Genomic DNA, 17,013 nt, shown 5'->3' with positions numbered 1-17,013 from the left:
TCAACAATATAACTATCACATAAAGCATTCTTATCATGAGTCTCATGCATAAAGTTATTACTCTCCACATAAGCATAATCAATTTTATTAGTTGTAGTAGGAGCAAATTCAACAAAGTAGCTATCATTATTATTCTCATCAAGTGTAGGAGGCATAGTATAATCACAACAAAATTTACTCTCCATAGTAGGTGGCATCAAAAGACCACTATCATTATCATCATAAATAGGAGGCAAAGTATCATCAAAGAAAATTTTCTCCTCAATGCTTGGGGGACTAAAAATATCATGAAAACCAACTTCCCCAAGCTTAGAACTTTCTATATCATTATCAACAATGGTGTTCAAAGCGTTCATACTAATATTACTACCAGCATGCAAATAAGATTTCATAGGTTTTTTAATTTTCGCATCAAACAATCCATGTTTTAAATCAGGAAATAGAACAAGAAGCTCATTGTTGTCCATTATGCCAAACTAGTGTAAAAAAGAAACAAAAAGTTGCAATTGCAGGATCTAAAGGAAATAGCTTCGAGCACAAACACAATGGCGCCAGAAAAGTACTTTACCTGGAACCGGAGTATGAGTGCCTTTTACCTTTCCTCCCCGGCAACGGCGCCAGAAAAGTGCTTGATGTCTACGTTCCCCCTCCTTTCCTGTAGACAGTGTTGGGCCTCCAAGAGCAGAGGTTTGTAGAACAGCAGCAAGTTTCCCTTAAGTGGATACCCAAGGTTTATCGAACTCAGGGAGGAAGAGGTCAAAGATATCCCTCTCATGCAACCCTGCAACCACAAAGCAAGAAGTCTCTTGTGTCCCCAACACACCTAATAGGTGCACTAGTTCGGCGAAGAGATAGTGAAATACAGGTGGTATAAATAAGTGTGAGCAGTAGCAACGGTGCGTAAAAGTGCTTGGCGCGTAGTTGATGGTGGTAGTGTTGCGACGGTAGTAACGGTAAAACAAGAAAACAAGCGGTAGTAACTCAGCAGTATTTAGGAACAAGGCCTAGGGATTATACTTTCACTAGTGGACACTCTCAACATTGATCACATAACAGAACAGATAAATGCATACTCTACACTTTCGTTGGATGATGAACACATTGCGTAGGATTACACGAACCCTCAATGCCGGAGTTAACAAGCTCCACAATAATGCTCATGTTTAAGTAACCTTTAGTGTAAGATAGATCAACAGACTAAACCGAGTACTAGCATAGCATGCACACTGTCACCTTCATGCATATGTAGGAGGAATAGATCACATCAATAATATCATAGCAATAGTTAACTCCATAATCTACAAGAGATCATGATCATAGCACAAACCAAGTACTAACACGGTGCACACACTGTCACCTTTACACACGTGCAGGAGGAATAGAACTACTTTAATAACACATCACTAGAGTAGCACATAGATAGTAGTGATACAAAACTCAGATGAATCTCAATCATGTAACGCAGCTCATGAGATCATTGTATTGAAGTACATAGTAGAGAGATTAACCACATAGCTACCGGTACAGCCCCGAGCCTCGATGGAGAACTACTCCCTCCTCATGGGAGCAGCAGCGGTGATGAAGATGGCGGTGGAGATGGCAGCGGTGTTGATGGAGAAGCCTTCCGGGGGCACTTCCCCGCTCCGGCAGGGTGCCGGAACAGAGACTCCTGTCCCCCAGATCTTGGCCTCGCGATGGCGGCGGCTCTGGAAGGTTTTCGTGGGTTTCGTCAATTGGTGTAGGGTTTTCTGATCCAGGGGCTTCTTATAGGCGGAGAGGCGGCGCAGGAAGGTCGAAGGGGGGCCCACACCCTAGGGGGGCGCGCCCCCCCCTAGGCCGCGCCGGGGTGTGGTGTGGTGGCCCTGCCTCCCTTCTCTGGCGGTTCTCGTGTGTTCTGGATGCTTCCGGGTAAAATAGGAACCTGGGCGTTGATTTCGTCCGATTCCGAGAATATTTCGTTACTAGGATTTCTGAAACCAAAAACAGCAGAAAACAGGAACTGGCACTTCGGCATCTTGTTAATAGGTTAGTTCCAGAAAATGCACGAATATGACATAAAGTGTGCATAAAACATGTAGATAATATCAATAATGTGGCATGGAACATAAGAAATTATCGATACGTCGGAGACGTATCAGGGGCCACACCACAGGGCCGCGCGGGCCCCCCCTGGGCCGCGCCGCCCTATGGTGTGGGGCCCTCGGGCCTCCACTTCAATTGTCCTTCTGGCTCCGTTAGTTTCCTGGGAAAATAGGGCCTTCTGTATAAATTCCGAGGTTTTTCCCGAAAGTTGGATTTCTGCACAAAAACGAGACACCAGAGCAGTTCTGCTGAAAACAGCGTTAGTCCGTGTTAGTTGCATCCAAAATACACAAATTAGAGGCAAAACAATAGCAAAAGTGTTCGGGAAAGTAGATACGTTTTGGACGTATCACTCATTCCTGAATCCCAGCAGTGTCTGAAGAAGGGACAGTCCCAGTGCCTATCCTCGTCGTCTCGCTCCCTTGACTTTTCCTTGGCACGGCGCTCGCACTTCTCCTCATCGCGATCATGCCGACGATGTCTTCTGGCTTCTCTAGCCAGACGATCTCTTTCATCATCATCGCTGGATCGTCGGCGTTGGTCATACTGACTCACATACTTGTTGAGGAGGTGATCAGAGAGGGGTCGCTGATATCTTATGTTCTTCACTTCTCCCTCTGTGACGTAGCGCTTGCCACCGTGACGGAGCCGATCGCGTGGAGCGGCTTCCTCTGTGTCCTTGCTACGAGAGCAGCTGCCCTCGTCTCCATCCTTGCCAGAGTGGTGCCCAGGTCCTACCATGTTGATACTGAACGAGGATCCTGGCTGGCAACCCTCAGGGTAAGTGCACTCCACCATGTTAACGGCGGGGAAAGGGTGAGTGTCGACCTTCATGGCGTACTGGTTGAAAATCAGACGTCCTTGTTCTATCGCCATTTGGATCTGCTGACGCCACACCCTGCAGTCGTTGGTGGCATGGGAGAGCGAGTTATGCCATTTGCAGTATGGCTTTCCGTTCAGCTCCTGTACCGTGGGGAATTTGAGACCTTCGGGTATCTTCAACTGCTTCTCCTTGAGCAGGAGGTCGAAGATTTGCTCAGTTTTGGTCACGTCAAAATCAAACCCCCTGGGCGGGCCTGGTGGCTTTACCCATTTGCAGGACACGGGGGTTGCCCCCCGAGTCCATTCAGCCACTGCTACCTCTTGATCTCCCGCAGAAACTTCGTCTTCCTCTGCTTCGACCAGGACTATTGCACGCTTGAATTTGTCCTGGTACAAGTCCGGGTGGCGCTGTTCATATGCTGACAGTTTCTGAACCATGTGCGCCAGCGAAGGATAGTCTGCTTGGGAGGCCATGTCCTTGATTTGTGAGGCAAGGCCCACCACTGCCAAATCGACTGCTTCTTTTTCAGTCACACGAGCCGAATAGCATCGGTTCCTTAGATTTCTGAAGCGCTGGATGTATTCTGCCACAGTTTCTCCACGCTTCTGACGTATCTGTGCTAGATCGGCAAGGCCAGACTCGGAAGCTTCTGAGTGAAACTGCATGTGGAACTGTTCTTCCAACTGCTTCCAAGTCCGGATCGAATCTGGTGGCAACGAAGTGTACCACCCGAAAGCCGATCCCGTGAGGGACTGTGCGAAGAACCTCACGCGTAGTGGATCCGACGCTGAGGCCGTTCCTAGCTGTGCCAAATATTGGCTCACATGCTCGATGGAGCTGGAACCATCTGATGCACTGAATTTGGAGAAGTCAGGGAGCCGATATTTGGGTGGTAGCGGGACCAACTCGTATTCATCGGGGTACGGCTTGGAATAGCCGATTGTCCTCCTTTTCGGCACCATGCCGAACTGGTCCCTCAGGATCGTGCTGATCTGATCCGCGGTGCTGGCTGCAGGAGTCGAACTCTGAAGATTCGCCGGGTGGCGTACTTAGCCAGCCATGCTTGCTTTTCCAGCTCTGAGCCAACCGGCAGGAGCTGTGCTCTGGAGGTTCGTCGGGGTGGCATATTTAGCTAGCCACGTCTGCTTCTCAAGATCTGTTGCTGACGTTCCTCCTGCTTTCCCAGAAGTCCCTGATGTTGCGGCCTGGTTTGTGAGCGCCCAGTTACCGCAGTCTGGCACGTATGTGCACATGTACCCGTGAGGGATCTCCTTAGGCGCCTCATGCAAGAACTGGCAGTCACTAGGGTCACCACCGATCTTGTAGACGACGAATGCCGGTGAATTCGGCACTTCTGGTGCTGCCAACGCAAATGGCAACGGTGGACGGGACTGGAGTGGCATCTCTCCTTGGTGTGTCCCGAGAGCTGGTCCTGACGGAGAGTACTGGTGCCTCATGATCTCCTGGATCACCCGGAGAGCGACACGCTCCAGAGTATTCACCAGGTTCTCAGAGTGGCGGTGCAGCGAGTGAGCCACCATGTAGTTGATCTTCTGACGCAGGGACCTGGTGCGTTCTTCTGACGGGGCAGACAGGTCTATCCCATCGAGCGCACCATCAGGCGAGAACCCTTTCCACCTGATGCCATGGGAACGGGTTCTGTGAAAAGAGCCGATGAGGTCGGCCTCGAGGATCGCTTTGACCTCGTCATACTTCTTCTTGAGCTCGTCGGTCAGATCCTCGTACGTGACTGGGGTGCCGTCCGCCATCTCAGATGTAGATGGCGAGGTGGTTGATGTCGAAGATTGTCCCACCGGGCGTGCCAGAATGTGTTGCGGTCAAAACCCACCGGCGGGCAGCGACGGGCAACACAGTAGAGCCGGGAACAACTTAGGGCTGCGGCTGGCCCTGGTCCCTCCGAGCGACGGCCCGCAAAGCCTCTGGTACACACGTCCGATGCTGGTGCAAGGGCGTGCCACCTGACCTATACCTGGTCAGGAAGGTGATGGAGATGCCTCGCTTAGTTTCCTGCATGGCATACATGTAAACATTAAATACGAGCCTGGATCGGCTCTCAGGTTATCCTGTGAATCGGCTCAAGGAGCCGATCCACCCATGATTCGTACGAGGTGCACGAATATATGGTGGTCCTGCTTGATCAAGATAAAGTTAAAACGATCTACGACGATTTAGGGTTTTCACCGCATAATCGGATCATCCTACTCACGATTGGGCCTCGCGGCCACGCACGGTGATCGTAAGCCGATCCTAGACAAGGCCTAAAAACCAACACGAGGTTGATCCCCGGAACATCCTGTCTAGGACTAGCAAATGACACCCTACGTGCCGCTGGATCCTCCAACCCTTTGTAAGGCCTAACTATTGTAGATATTAAACTAATCCTTGAAGCACAAGGAGCAACCGTAACGGATCGGATCTACTAAATAATAATCAAGCGGGGTGCCGCCCCTACACCTAAGATAGGTGTAAGGGCGGCCAGATATGCAAGGGTTGCACTACGATAGCATATGATACGAAGAACAATGCTAACCCTAACACATCTAAGATAACTACGTTGCTCGCCATCAAAAAGGCTTCAGTACGAGCAACGCATGAACAACGATAACAAGCTTGTGCTGCCTAGATCGCAAGATGCGATCTAGGCAGCATGATGCTTACCGGTAGAAACCCTCGAGACGAAGGAGTTGGCGATGCGCCGAGATTGATTTGTGGTTGAACGTTGGTTGTTGTTTATTTCATAAACCCTAGATACATATTTATAGTCCAGGGGACTTTCTAACGTGGGAATAATCCCCACCGTGCACGAGACAAACTCTACCTAAACGACACGTATCCTACTATATTACAGATACACGGGCCAACTAGCCCAAACTTTGCATAACAGGCCGATTCACGTATTTCCTCCATGTATATTCTTCAAATCTATCTTGATCGCGGCCCACCTCTGACTCGGTCAAATTCTGGTGATAACACACTTTCTTTTTCTAATAGAACTATGTACCATTGTTTTTAATATAATCTTGTGTCGAGAGTATATATTTCTAAAATAGTCATTTATGTTTCGCATAAGCTCAAAGAGGGGTACTTACTTATGAGAGATATCTTTCAACTAATACGTTGTAGGAGTACTTTAATTATGTGAGCTATAGTGTGAAATGCTTACTAGAACGAGTACAAAAGGTGTTTGATAACATTACAGGCCACACGCCCAGTGTAGCCTGCATTGTAGGAGCATTACATCAATTTAACAACTACGGAGGAGTAGCCTAGGTAGAGATAACAGGCAAAGGAAATAGTTCAATAGATAGTACAACACAACTACGGAAAGGGAGTAGCCTAGGTAGAGATAAACATGCAAATGAAATAGTTCAACAGATACAAATCTTGCATTACAACACGAGTATTACATAAAGTACATCAGCCCGTCTTTCTGGACCTGTGACGCGAAGGCAGGTTCCATTGCCGGGCGTTGGCGAAGCTTGGGATGACCCACAACGGAACCTGCCGCCATGTCCGTCTAATGTTGGTTTGGAAACCAACAGTACGGTCTTCAGAATTCAAACTGAAGCGGCAAATTTCTGGAGAAGGAGGATATGCAAGGCCTACTGCATGGTGCGATGTGTAAACAGAGTTGCTTCTCGCCATATTTGGACGGTCATGTTCTGCCCCGTCTTCTACTGGAATGATAATCGGATAGTTCACTCCAAGGAAGAGAGAATATGATCCAAGGGAAATAATCCTCCTCCATGGCCTCGGTGGCATCAACTGACTGGTGTCCATGCTGTACACCTCGCAGCCAAGTAAACCCTTACCATACCCGCGAATAGTGCGACCATGACGACCCTCAGAGGTAGCAGCAGCAGGTAAAATCCGAACCAGTCCAGTATAATCCCGCCCGTTAGTAACGCCCCAGGTATGGACCAGAAAAAGTCTAGAACCATCAGGAGATCGTGCTAACCACCAGGAGCCAAGATTGTACCGACCTTGTTCATCAAGTTCTGGCAGAATAGGTGTCGTGCTGATCAACAAAGGACCTTGCAAAGGAAAGCATAGCTTGAAGTCAGTTCAGCAAAACTTGATTAGTTCATTACATACATGAATAATGATGTAGCTAAAATACTGCCTCCGATCCAAATTAATTGACTCAACTGGATATGTCTAGCTAGATATGCACAAATTAATTGACTCAAGTTTGTCTAGCTAGATGCACTGGCTAGACAAAGCTGAGTCAATTTGATTTGGATCGGAGGGAGTACTTTATTTTGACTCAAAGGCATATCGCTGCTGATTTTGATTGAATATAGAGGGGGAAAGGTACAGGCATGACACGAAAACTGCACAACAAAAGGAAAAAAGGCTAAAGCTAAATCTGAAACTAGCAGGTAATAGCGAAAACACATCATATGAGATGAGAAAAATTACCCCAAGAAAGTTGATTCCATGCATAAACTTCGCCTGTCTGAGTTACAGCAAATACAATACCCTTGTGGATGATTGCATCGGAGTAGCCGTACGCTAAGAACTGGTTGTCAAGAACTGTCCATCTGCTAGAAGCACAGTGAAGGACTGCAATTGCCGCGTTGAAGATGGCAAGAACAGAGAAACTAGTATAATTTGAAGCAGCTGTTGGAACTCGGCAAATAGCTATCTTCAGCAGTTGAAGATGTTGATCATTAGACTCGAACACAAGTTTATCTGGGGTGGATTTAAACTCACTTATTGGTGGTAGAGGAATCTGGCGACCAGTGTACACATTGACAAGCTCCCAATTCCAGGGGAAGCCAAGAAGGGCGATCCAATCTCCATTCGCGCCTGCCCACATGCCCGTACCACCATCTGGAATCACGGCATCGGAAGAGATCCTGTCCAGCGGCGTCAGTTGGCACAAGGTACCCTTGTGATCTTTTGCATCATGCTGCTTGTCCTTCTGCGCACCCTGCTACTTGAACTTGTGGACGCGGGAGAAGGGATTGTGCGCGGGCGGTACCTCAGTTTGGTGAGTATGAAGAACACAGAGCATGCCAAACGGCTGAGATGCAGGCAGAGCTACACTTTGTGTTGCTGAATCATGATAAAACTTGCATGAACTGATGAGGCTCGCGGCGGTGATGACATCGCATCGGGATGCGATTTCTTCAAGGGGGCCATCAGGAAACACCCAAGAACTGCCACTCTCATTGATCGATCTCGCCATTGGAAGGATGCGGTCAAGTGGGTGTGGGGGTGTGGGAGTGGGACGCTGGCGTTTGGGTATGAGGTATTGGAGGACAAGGCGAGCGGCACTGGTAGAGCGATATGGATAAAAGTCCACAACTCCTACTAGTACCATCAAACAGGTGGCTCGAGATGATCCGAAAAAGGCATGGCGGCGGTGGTGCAGTGGGTTGCTGGTGTAGGCGGGGTCGCCAGAGAAGATGGAGATGAAGAAGACGGAGAAGCGTGCAAAAAACAATTTGAATTGAAATCAATAATACGAGTACTACGGGCGTGCCTTCTCTCTCGGGGTCTCGCTGCACTACCGCACCCGTCGTGAAGGCGTGTGACCCGAGAAGAATCTAATGTACTGTATACCGTCCTTGCACGCCTTGGAGCTGTATTTTGTCTCATCAAATCAGCTCTGGACAGTTTTAGCAGAGAATAGATCCTTTGCCATCATCATGATATATTACCATGGGCCCACGGCAAAGGCACATTCATCTTGTACTACCATATACCGTATCGCTCTATATGTTGCACAAACCACCACTTGGACATTTTTTTTGCAGTTTCCACCATGTGGTGGTCTAATATGTTGCAAATTTCACCACTTGGTTATCTAATCAGCTAGTTAGTCATGTTGATAGCAAAATCGACAAGTGGGTTCAACATGTCAATGCTCCAATTAATGTTTTAGAAAAAATAAATTTTTCAAAATTCATACTTCTTTTATTTAGCTATTTAAAAATGCTTATTCATTTATTTCAACAAATATTGTGCGGTCTTGAATTTTTTCAAACAAATATTATGGCATCGGGTTCGGGACTCTGAAAAGGACTGGCCGTGGTACGGAACCCGAAATGATGCCCACAACATGGTCGAAAGTGGCAAGGAACCCATCGAGGTGGATGAACTCGGGAAACCTTGGTAGAGGTAGGGATCTTGAGGAGGCCATTAGGGTTAGCCTACCCCCCCAATAAGCGTATGAACGAAAAAAATTCACATAAGTAGTAGCTATTATTAAAATTTCACAAATATTACGCGCTTGTGTATCTTTCAAAAGTAGTGTGGCGTCACGCTGGCATTGCGCGCATGTTACCTTTCAGAGTGGAGGGCACGAGCTGGATCACTCAACCAACCGGGTCCAAACATATATATACAATTGGCCTCCTCGAGCCTACACCGACCAGATTGTCGCTGAAACTGGATCATATAGTTTCTATTGGATTGATGTCCTAAGGAAATATTCCAACAACGGAAGTTGTTTGTTCGTTGTATTATAATCCTTTGGAATCTTGTTGGGCTTGTTTGGTTCGAAGAAAATTCATAGAAATTTTGTGGGATTCAAATCTCAGTGGCTCCTTTGATTCTTGAATACATGATAATTCATACTAATTCACGTGTTTTTTGTGTAGCACTACAACCAAAGAACATGCAATTCAAATTTGTGTGATTTCTCTCATATAGGATTAATTCAACATGCAATCATATTCAATTCCTACATTATTTCTATTTTAACATTTTGTACACATCATGCATGCGACCCAAACAATGCGTACATGGTGGGGGGGTTGTTTCGTTGCAAAAGCAGTTGGTCACACCACAAACAAACATGCAACAATTAATCTAAATTCACGCGGTTTCCCCGCGATGCAACCAAACAATATTCGATGAAACTAAGCATGGCATAAACATATAAAATACACACCATACATTTTGGCTGCTTTGATTATTCGCAAGATTTTCAAAGTGCGGGGATATGAAAATTGTATGATTAGAGAGTGATGATCATCTCCAAATATATAGGATTGAGAAACAACGGTATTTGGATCCAATAACATTTGATTGCGTGTGAAAACCAAAAGAAATACTAGTAGTAACATACGGTTACACAATGAAGGATTTTTTGTTTTTGTATAAAAATGTATTGTCAATGAATTCTGAAAATTGCAATCCTATGAATTAAACAATCAGAAATCGTGTCAGACTAATTCCTACGTTTCGAGATTCTAGTACGGAGTATGATTTCTTTGAAGGGGCGCAGAGGGACGTGGGTAGCAATGTCTAGTCCCTGTCTTGTCTGTATACACTGTACTTACGTCAGACTAGTGTTGCTCATGAAGTCTTAATCTGACGTACTCTGAAGCTAGATGCATCACCGTTTCCAGTGTCTGTCCTCATTTTTTCGATCGGCAAAATAGACAGAAATAACCCAAAGTCGAAAAGATTGGAAAAAACAAACTTTCGACATACTAGCAAGATTGGGTTATTTTTGTCCAAATTCTCGTTTTTTTCTCTTGGCTTCCCTACCCTTGAATCCATGTCACTTACGTGTGTTGCCCATGCATGCGTCATGTCCCACACTTCAGTGAGCACAAGTGACGTGCTGTACGTACGCAAACTCCCAGCGATCTTCTTTGTCAAGAGAAGACGCATCAAGATTCAAGACCCGATCGCATTTCTTGCTTTCAGCCTGGGGTCCTCCATGTAAAAGTTAGGGATTTAGATGTAATTTCATGTTTATTTTGTGTGTTGTTGTAAACTGTTGATTTTTTATGTCCATTTCAATCTTGGTCAAATCCTAGGTTTGACCTAGATTTAAACAAGTTTAAAACATGAAAATGAAAAAGTAAGCCTGGATCCTCCTTAGTCAATCCAAAATGAAGCTTTTGGGAGGTTTTTGAAATTTCCATGTTTGAAACCCAAAACCACTTCTTTTCATGCTAGACTTCATAAGACATAGTTTAGGGATAGGGGTAGATACATGATTTGTCTGGTTTCAGTATGTCTAGAGCTTGTTTATCCACTTGAATGCTTACTATATGACATAAGAAGACTATGTGCTATGGTTTTTCATTTATCTAATTTTTTTGAATTTTATGCCCATTTGAATCTTGGTCAAATCCCAGGTTTGACCAGGTTTTAAACATGTTTAAAACTTGAAAATGAAAAGGTGTAAGCATGGATCCTTTGTAGTCACTCTAAAATGAAGCTTTTGGGAGGTTCTCAAAATTTCCATGCATGCTTGAAACTCAAAACCACTTTTCTTCATGCTTGACTTCATAAGACAGAGTTTAATTAGGGTTAGGGGTAGATACACGATTTTTCTGGTTTGAATATGTCTAGACCTTGTTTATCAAGTTGAATGTTTACTATATGACATAATTAAGAAGGCTATGTACGTGCTTTGGTTTTTCATTCTTTAGATTTTTATCTGAATTTTTATGCCCATTTGAATCTTGGTCAAATCCTAGGTTTGACCAAGATTTAAATAAGTTTAAAACAGGAAAATGAAAAGATAAGCATCGATCCTTCTTACTCGCTCTAAAATGAAGCTTTTGGTAGGTTTTTGAAATTTCCATGTTTGAAACCCAAAACCACTTCTCTTCATGCTTGACTTCATAAGACGAAGTTTAGGGTTGATAGGGGGTATATACATGATTTGTCTGGTTTGAATATGTCTAGACCTTGTTTATGAACTTGAATGCTTACTATATGACATAAGAAGACTATGTGCTTTGGTTTTTTTTTATTTTTTTATTTTATGCCCATTTTAATATTGGTCAAATCCTAGGTTTGACCAAGATTTAAACAAGTTTAAAACATGAAAATGAAAAGGTAAGCCTGGATCCTTCTTAGTCACTCTAAAATGAAGCTTTTGGGAGGTTTTTGAAATTTTCATGATTGAAACCAAAAACCACTTCTCTTCATGCTTGACTTCATAAGACAGAGTTTAGGGTTAGGGGTAGATACATGATTTGTCTTATTTGAATATGTATAGACGTTGTTTGTCAACTTTTGAATGCTTACTATATATATATGTGACATAAGAAGACTATGTGCTTTTGTTTTTCATTTTTCTGATTTTTTTAATTTTATGCCCATTTAAATCTTGGTCAAATCCTGGTTTGACAATGATTTAAACAAGTTTAAAATATGAAAATGAAAAGGTAAGCATTGATCCTTCTTAGTCACTCTAAAATGAAGCTTTTGGTAGGTTTTTGAAATTTCCATATTTGAAACCCAAAACCACTTCTCTTCATGCTTGACTACATAAGACAAAGTTTAGGGTTAGGGAGTAGATACATGATTTTTCTTGTTTGAATATGTCTAGACCTTGTTTATCAACTTTAATGCTACTATATGACATAAGAAAACTATGTGCTTTGGTTTTCATTTTTCTGATATTTTTTGGAATTTTGATGCACATTTGAATCTTGGTCAAATCCTAGGTTTGACCAATATTTAAACAAGTATATATAGAACATGAAAATGAAAAGGGAAGCATGTATCCTTCTTAATTAGTCACCCTAAAATGAAGTTTTTGGGAGGTTTTTGAAATTTCCATGTTTGAAACCTAAAACCACTTATCTTCATGCTTGACTTCGTCATAAGACAGAGTTTAGGGGTTAGGGGGTAGATACATGATTTGTCTAGCTAGTTTGAATATGTCTAGACCTTGTTTATCAACTTTAATGCTTACTATATGACATATAAGAAGACTATGTGCGCTTTGGTTTTTCATTTTTCGGTTTTTTTATTTTATGCCCATTTGAATCTTGGTCGATTTAAACAAGTTTAAAACATGGAAATGAAAAGGTAAGCATCGATCCTTCTTAGTCGCTCTAAAATGAAGCTGAATTTTGGGAGGTTTTTGAAATTTCCATGTTTGAAACCCAAAACCACTTCTCTTCATGCTTGACTTCATAAGACGAAGTTTAGGGTCGATAGGGGGTAGATACATGATTTGTCTTGTTTGAATATGTCTAGACCTTGTTTATCAACTTGAATGCTTACTATATGACATAAGAGGACTATGTGCATTGGTATTTCATTTTTTGATTTTTATGCCCATTTGAGAATCTTGGTAAAATCCTAGGTTTGTTGAGCAAGATTTAAACAAGTTTAACATGTGAAAATGATAAGGTAATTAAGTCTCGGATCTTTCTCTTAGTAACTCTAAAATGAAGCTTTTGGGAGGTTCTTGAATTTACCATGTTTGAAACCCAAAACCACCGTACTTCTGTTCATGCTTGACTTCATAAGACAGAGTTTAGGGTTAGGGGTAGATACATGATTTTTCTGGTTTGAATATGTCTAGACCATGTTTATCAATTTGAATGCTTACTATATGACATAAGAAGGCTATGTGCTTTGGTTTTTCATTCTTTCGATTTTTTTCTGAAATTTTATGGCCATTTGAATCTTGGTCAAATCCTAGGTTCGACCAAGATTTAAACAAGTTTAAAACATGACAATGAAAAGGTAATTAATCATGGATCCTTCTTAATTAACCAGCCAGTCTAATTAAAATGAAGCTTTTTGGGAGGTTTTTGAAATTTCCATGTTTGAAACCCAAAACCACACTTCTCTGCTTCATGCTTGACTTCATATATAATTAAGACAAAGTTTAGGGTTAGGGGGTACATGATTTGTCTGGTTTGAATATGTCTAGACCTTGTTTATGAACTTGAATGCTTACTATATGACATAAGAAGACTATGTGCTTTGGTTTTTTATTTTATTTATTTTTTATTTTATGCCCATTTGAATATTGGTCAAATCCTAGGTTTGACCAAGATTTAAACAAGTTTAAAACATGAAAATGAAAAGGTAAGCCTGGATCCTTCTTAACTAGTCACTCTAAAATGAAAATTTAATTTTGGAAGGTTTTTGAAATTTCCATGTTTGAAACCAAAAACCACTTCTCTTCATGCTTGACTTCATAAGACAGAGTTTATGGTTTTAGAGGGGTAGATACATGATTTGTCTTATTTGAATATGTCTAGCTAGACCTTGTTTATCAACTTTTGAATGCTTACTATATATATGTATGTGACATAAGAAAACTATGTGCTTTGGTTTTTCATTTTTCTTTTTTTTTGGAATTTTGATGCACATTTGAATCTTGGTCAAATCCTAGGTTTGACCAAGATTTAAACAAGTATAGAACATGAAAATGAAAAGGGAAGCCTGTATCCTTCTTAATTAGTCACCCTAAAATGAAATTTTTGGGAGGTTTTTGAAATTTCCATGTTTGAAACCCAAAACCACTTATCTTCATGCTTGACTTCGTCATAAGACAGAGTTTAGGGGTTAGGGGGTAGATACATGATTTGTCTAGCTAGTTTGAATATGTCCAGACCTTGTTTATCAACTTTAATGCTTACTATATGACATATAAGAAGACTATGTGCGCTTTGGTTTTTCATTTTTCTGTTTTTTTATTTTATGCCCATTTGAATCTTGGTTAAATCCTAGATTGACTTCATAAGACAGAGTTTAGGGTTAGGGGTAGATATACACATGATTTTTCTGGTTTGAATATGTCTAGACCTTGTTTATCAACTTGAGTGTTTACTATATGACATAATTAAGAGGGCTATGTGCTTTGGTTTTTCATTCTTTAGATTTTTTGTCTGAATTTTTATGCCCATTTGAATCTTGGTCAAATCCTAGGTTTGACCAAGATTTAAATAGGTTTAAAACATGGAAATGAAAAGGTAAGCATCGATCCTTCTTAGTCGCTCTAAAATGAAGCTGAATTTTGGGAGGTTTTTGAAATTTCCATGTTTGAAACCCAAAACCACTTCTCTTCATGCTTGACTTCATAAGACGAAGTTTAGGGTCGATAGGGGGTAGATACATGATTTGTCTGGTTTGGATATATCTAGACCTTGTTTATCAACTTGAATGCTTATGATATGACATAAGAACACTATGTGCTTTTATTTTTTTATTTTTTTGTGCCCATTTGAATTTTGGTCAAATCCTAGCTAGGTTTGACCAAGATTTAAACAAGTATAGAACATGAAAATGAAAAGGGAAGCCTGTATCCTTCTTAGTCACCCTAAAATGAAGTTTTGGGAGGTTTTTGAAATTTCCATGTTTGAAACCCAAAACCACTTCTCTTCATGCTTGACTTCTTAAGACATAGTTTAGGGGTTAGCGGGTAGATACATGATTTGTATGGTTTGAATATGTCTAGACCTTGTTTATCAACTTTAATGCTTACTATATGACATAAGAAGACTATGTGCTTTGGTTTTTCATTTTTCTTTTTTTTTTTTGAATTTTCTGCCAATTTTGTTTGACCAAGATTTAGACAAGTTTTACACGTCAAAACGAATAAGTAAGCCTGGATCCTTCTTAGTCACTCCAAAATGTACCAATTGATAGGTGCGTTAACTTTGCTTCATGGAAAAAATAATGTCATGTAAATGAGTTAACTTGGATTTCCTACCCTTGAATCCATAGGAAACTTTGTTCTAATGCACTATAATAATCAACCGAGCTTTTACACCAAAGAGGGTCCTGTCACTTACGTGTGGTGCCCATGCGTGAGGTCCCACACTTCGTTGAGCACAAGTCACGTGCAATAGGTACGCAAACTCCCAGCCATTTTCTTTGTCAAGAGAAGACGCATCAGATGCGTATTGGAAGTCTGTGGGTCCTTCTCGGATCCTTCGGTTGTCCCTCTCACAAAAACAAATCTCTCTCATTCTCGGCCTCGCTCGACTCGCTCGCTCGCTCGTCGCACCTCCCCGCTCACCGACAAACCCTGCACAAAAGTCAACATCATCACCCGAAAAAGGAGACACCATAATTCTCTCCCTTCTTCTCTCCTTCCGAGTGATCCCTCTTCCTCCGAGTTTCACTCGACGGGCAAACACACATGTGCTGCATAGTAGAAAAATCGACCTACGAATCTATAATTAAATAGGTTAAACTAGGGTTTTGCCCAGTACTACAGATCAAGGTTCAAAAAATCCAACTACGGGGTTCGAACAACCCCATTTCTAATCCAAGATTTTTTTCGACCTCATCCAATGGCCTCAAACTATAGGCCGGGTTAGCATCTAGTGCAGTATGTGTGAGAATGTATGCACTATGTGTGCTATAACTTGTGTGTCTTTCAAATTTGAACCAAATTTGAATAAGTTTGAAATATTTGAAATGGGGCTTTTGGCTTAAACGTTTGAAACCCAAAATGACTTCTCCTCATGCTAGACTTCATAAGACCGAGTTTAGAGTTAGGGGGTAGATACATGATTTGTCTGGTTTGAATATGTCTAAACCTTGTTTATCAACTTGAATGCTTACTATATGACATAAGAAGACCATGTGCTTTTGTTTTTCATTTTTCTATTTTTTTTAAGAATTTTATGCACATTTGATTCTGGTCAAATCCTAGGTTCAACCAAGATTTAAACAAGTTTCAAGCATGAAAATGAAAACGTAAGCCAAGATCCTTCTTAATTAGTCACTCTAAAATATATGAAGCTTTTGGGACGTACTTGAAATTTCCATGTTTGAAACCCAAAACCAATTCTCTTCATGATTGACTTCATAAGACAGAGTTTAGGGTTTTAGGGGTAGATATACACATGATTTTTCTGGTTTGAAGATGTCTAGACCTTGTTTATCAACTTGAGTGTTTACTATATGACATAATTAAGAAGGCTATGTGCTTTGGTTTTTCATTCTTTAGATTTTTTGTCTGAATTTTTATGCCCATTTGAATCTTGGTCAAATCCTAGGTTTGACCAAGATTTAAATAAGTTTAAAACATGGAAATGAAAAGGTAAGCATCGATCCTTCTTAGTCGCTCTAAAATGAAGCTGAATTTTGGGAGGTTTTTGAAATTTCCATGTTTGAAACCCAAAACCACTTCTCTTCATGCTTGACTTCATAAGACGAAGTTTAGGGTCGATAGGGGGTAGATACATGATTTGTCTTGTTTGAATATGTCTAGACCTTGTTTATCAACTTGAATGCTTACTATATGACATAAGAGGACTATGTGCATTGGTATTTCATTTTTTGATTTTTATGCCCATTTGAGAATCTTGGTAAAATCCTAGGTTTGTTGAGCAAGATTTAAACAAGTT

The sequence above is a fragment of the Lolium perenne genome, chromosome 3 (genome assembly GCF_019359855.2).
Source record: "Lolium perenne isolate Kyuss_39 chromosome 3, Kyuss_2.0, whole genome shotgun sequence".
NCBI classification, from domain to species: domain Eukaryota; kingdom Viridiplantae; phylum Streptophyta; class Magnoliopsida; order Poales; family Poaceae; genus Lolium; species Lolium perenne.
This window is presented reverse-complemented; position numbering follows the sequence as displayed.